The 5,000-nt window shown below is 45.9% G+C and overlaps 1 long non-coding RNA gene across 1 annotated transcript in view; it reads right to left on the reverse strand.

Annotated features, from left to right (window-relative positions):
• The window catches only part of LOC147030302 (uncharacterized), a 40,251-nt gene that overhangs the window by 19,240 nt on the left and 16,011 nt on the right, over nucleotides 1-5,000 (reverse strand). The window contains exon 2 of the long non-coding RNA XR_015055769.1: nucleotides 871-997. This is a non-coding gene — a long non-coding RNA (uncharacterized LOC147030302). The remainder of the gene's footprint in view (nucleotides 1-870; nucleotides 998-5,000) is intronic.

Raw genomic sequence — 5,000 nt, forward strand, 5'->3', positions numbered from 1 at the left:
ATATATATATATATATACAAATATACATATATATATATATATATATATATATATATATATATATATATATCTATATACATATATCTATATACATATATCTATATACCATTAATATTAATGGTTGCACTAAGATTTCCAAAAATATCAGCAAAGCAGTGCAAGCAGACTATCAGCAAAATACCTCATAGACAAAGTGTACACTTGCACACCCAACAAGAACACCTATTTAATGGCATCTCCCAACGAGTCCTAATTGCCCTTTTCATTTGAGCCCTTCCGTTTTCAATGCCAAGGCCGTTGTCGCATTGCCTTCGTTCAAGGCTTTTCCATTTGTTTGTTCCCCGAGAGATCAATAGAGGAACGGCGTCAAGCTGCCAAGGTGTTGATTAAGCTTGTGGTGCAGTCTTGGACCGGCTTCAGACTTAGGGGAATTCGAGAATTCTGCGTGCGTTCTTTTTGCATTAACTTTGCCAGGAGGAAATGCTTTGTGCCAGCTCAAGTCTGCGCCAGAATTTAAAACTGACCCTGCTATTTTGCTAATGATTTTGCTCTGTTTGAGAAAACTTGGGCATGATAACACGGGAATGTAAACCTCTTAACGTTTTAATGCACAAGTCTGAAATCCTTTTTCACCCATGAACTCACAGCTTATCATGTTCAGGAATTGCACTGTCTGATCATTTCATGAAGTTGGAGTATTCACATTTACATAAATGCAAGTGTAGAACTTAGGAAATGATTGACAAAATGTGATTTACATGAACACAATAAATAAGGAGAATGAAGAGGAGAAGGCGGAGAGCAACGCAAAATATTAAGGGGAAAGGGATAAAAACAAGATTGGATTATTATCATCAAGGTGTTCTGTACCTTATGGTCTCTGCCACAATTTTCCACTTTCTCTGACCCCCTCATTCCCTTCTCGGGTCGTGGTATCAGCCTCACGATTGGATCCAGGAAAAATTGTCTCTTCCCTGATTCGATGTGGGGCGTCGATCTGAAGAATTTAAAGCCATTCACTTAGTCAGTCCACGCCCCTTGATAAGCTACACGCTAATGTTCAAAACGTTCAATCAGGATTCTGCCAGAAGCTCGGTCAACATCGGAGGGTTGTGTCACACGTGTTGCACTGTCAACAAGTTTAAAGAGTAATAATACAAAACAGAAATAAATAATCAGAGAAATGGTATGCATTTAACAGGGTAATTATAAAGGGATGAAAGGAACGATGAGGAGCTAACTAGACAGCTGGTCTCTGGCACACAAATGGGAATTGATACAACAGCAATTCTAAACACATAATAAAGACAGAACTGACTACTCCAAATAATTATCCCAAACCCTGGGGCATTTTCATATCTAACTAAAATAAGGCAATTCACTGTGTATATCTTCTTCTTCTTTCGGCTGCTCCCGTTAGGGGTCGCCACAGCGGATCATCCGTATGATCCGCATAGTGATTTGGCACAGGTTTTACACCGGATGCCCTTCCTGACACAACCCTGGTCGCCTCTTACGACACAGGGATATGGTACACCTATATTAACCGGGGTATACACTGGCCCAGTACACTGGTACTCACTTCGCCGACATCGGGAGGATGACAGGCTGAGTCAACCCCCTGGTGTATTAATTCAGTGGCCCAACGGGGCTTGAACTCAGGACCTTTTGGATCCCAAGCCACTGCCCGAACCACTGCGCCAACACCAGGCTCCACAATGCACTGTGTATATATGTCTGGTTATTGTCGAATCAAAAATGGCTGATCCAATCTCCACCAAATTTTGTGGATGTTCTCACAGTTACCCAGGGTCACTTCAAAGGAATTAAATAATTAAGTGAAAATAGGCCAATTTTAAATCTCAGGGTTGTCATGTAAAGTCCATTTGCTGCCACTTTGTTCACTCCTTGTCAGTTATCAGGCCTTACGTGTCTCAGGTGTACATTGAATACTGCACAACACGTCTATTATCATTAAATAAAGGTATCATTTTGATGAAACAAAAGTACATAGATTTTTTTTAATATACCTTGTCGAGGCTCGTGTGACGGCTAACACACAAGGCACAGCATGGGGCGGGGGGGCATGAGACAAGAGGGGCGGGAGAGGGAGGGACAAAACAGTGGGGAACAGACACATTAGGAGATCTGTGGAAGGGAGAGGGATGGGACGGGGAACATGGGGAATAGAAGATGGACATTACAGGCACTTTCAGGTAGGAAAGCAGGAAATTTGAAGGAAGTGGGCTTGGGTGGATTATCAGGGGTAGAACAGATTGAGGATTTGGATGGGGGATGATAAGAGGTGGTGGTGAACAGCTGTTCTGAAAGCCTGGAGGGAAGAATGGGAAAGAATAGAATGAGGGAGTTTATTCCAAAGGCGGGAAAAAAGAGGAATGAAAGAGTGAAGGTGAGCAGTGATTCGTGATTTTGGTAGTTTTACCAGAAGAGGGTTGTTGGCGGACCTTGAGCGCCCTGTGGAAATGTGGTGGGGACAAATCAAAGAGAGAGCAGGGGGCCAAGGCTGGAGAGGAGATGGTAGAAGACAGAAAGACCACCGACCAACCTGCGGTGATTGAGTGAGAGGCCCAAAGACTCAGCCTCATTGCGGGAGATGCCGATGATCCGAAATGCGCTGGTTTCGACAGTATGAAGCCGAGAAAGGTGGGAGGCAGGAGCATCAACCCAGAGGGGAGAGCAGTACTCCATCAGGCTATGGACAAAAGCTTTGTAAGTGGTCAGGAGCTCAGGAGGGCCGAGGAAGGACTTTGCACGACAGAGGATTCCCAGCCGGCGACTGGCTTTGGAGGCGAGGTTTGAAATGTGGCTTTCCCAGGAAAGGTCATGGCAGATAGTGAGACCCAGAAGCTTGAAAGAAAGGACTTCTTCCAGAGGATTGTTGAGAAAGTGGATGGGGGGGGCGGCTCCAAACGGTCCTTTCGAAAAGACATAGTGAGAGTGTGAGATTTGTCCGGATTGAAAGACAAGTTCCACTTGTTGGACCAGTTTGTGATTTTATCCAGATCTGCAGTGAGCGAAGAAGCTGCTGCTTGCCGGTCTGAGGGATAACAGATGGTACGTCAGAGGGTGGAGTCATCAGAAAAGAGATATAGATTTTCAAGAGAGTCGGAGAGATCATTGATGAAAACCAGAAAAAGAACAGGGCCCAGAACGCTACCTTGAGGAACTCCAGCCTCGACAGGAAGAGGGGATGAAAGAACTCCATTTAGGGCCATACAGTGACTGCGACAGGAGAGGAAGTCAGTAAGCCAAGAGTGGACATTGCCTTGGATACCACAGGAAGAGAGTTTGGTGAACAGGGCAGGGTGCCAGACTGTGTCAAAAGCATGTGATATGTCCAGGGATATGGCTCGGATTTCCTGTCTGGCATTGAGGACCTCCATCCATTGTTGGGAGAGCAGAAGCAGCATATCCAGGGTAGAGTGACCTGGTCTGAAACCAAATTGATGATCCGAAATCAAGCCATTGGGGAAGAGGAAGGATTTGATGTCTGAAGCGATGATGGATTCCAGAACCTTGCTGATGATTGGGAGAAGGCTGATTGGTCTGCAGTTGCAGGGATCTGTTTTTGCACATTTTTTATGCAGGGCAGTGATGTTTGCAGATTTCCAAGCAGATGGCAGATGACCTTGAGCAAAGGAGAGGGTGAATATAACAGAGAGTGGGTGAGAAAGAGCAGAAGAGCAGGCTTTGAGGACACTTTTGGCTGATGCCGTCTGGACCGGTTGCAGAATCTGACTCGAGGTTTGAAAGCAAGCTCTCCACCTTGTCAGGAGAAAAGGACACAGAGTCCAGGGACAGTTGGGTGCGACTGGGTAAAGTGGGTAGAGAAAGTGATGGGTTTAGGACACAAGATTTATCTGCAAACACAGAGTTTAGACATTCAGCTTTATCACGTGTGGTATCAGCAGTGCGGCCATTTGAGGTAAGGGAGGGGATGGAGGGGGAACATACACCAGAAACAGGTTTGATTAAACGCCACCAGGATTTTGAGGAGGGAGAGAGGTTTGAGAGTTCAGACTTGAGATGAGAAAGATGTTGTTTTCTGGTTCTCCTGAGGGGAGATACACACTTGTTCCGAACTTTGTGGAAGGAACTGAGATTGCCCTCAGTTGGGTTCGCTTTCCATGAGGCAAAGGCAAGTTGTTTCAGGACAACTGCCTCACCACAAGCTTCAGTCAACCAAGGGCAGGAGAAAAGGTAGGACAACTGAAGACGAGAGGCGGATAAATCTTTGCATGAGGGAGAGCAAGTTTCGTTGAAAGAATTCCCAGGATGAGTTGATGTTTGAGAAAGTAGCGATAGGAGACCAGTCTGTAAGTTTGATGGCTGCTTGGAGACCCTGCCAGTCGGATTGAGTGAAATGCCAGACTCGACGGCGGTGAGGTGGTTCTCTGATAACAGCCAGAGAGATGTCCACTTTAACAAGGACGTGGTTAGAAGAACCAATTTGAGTGGAGGAAGAGCAGCAGATATTGTCAGGGAAATTTGTCAAAATCAGATCCAGAAGAGATGGAGTACCATTGATTGAGATCGGGGTCGGGAAGTTGACTGATTGAGTCAGTCCCAATGAGTCGCAGAAAGCTTTTGCTGAGGTGCCATGACAGGTGGGAGAGGTACCCACACCTATCCAACTGGCATGATGACAATTGAAGTCGCCACATAAGAGGAAGAGAGATTTTGGATGAGAAGATAGAAGATGGTCCATGTTTTCGGATAGTGAGGTGTAGATGGAGTCATCACTGTTAGGTGGACGGTACAGTGCACATATAAACATGAGGTGGGAGTGGAGTGGAAGCCGTAGCCAGAGGTATTCCTGGGGGTGTGGGGGAGTGAGAGCAGTGCATGGAGAGTGAGGAATAGAGTCTTTGATGAAGAGAGCAACTCCTCCACCAGGACGAGGCTCAGGTCTGTCATACTGGAGGAGGGAGTAACCAGGGAGAGATACTTGGGAGTCAGACACGTCTTGGGGGAGGAAT

The sequence above is a fragment of the Eptatretus burgeri genome, chromosome 3, assembly GCF_056783735.1.
Source record: "Eptatretus burgeri isolate ZD-2024b chromosome 3, Ebu_testis_v1, whole genome shotgun sequence".
Lineage (NCBI taxonomy): Eukaryota > Metazoa > Chordata > Myxini > Myxiniformes > Myxinidae > Eptatretus > Eptatretus burgeri.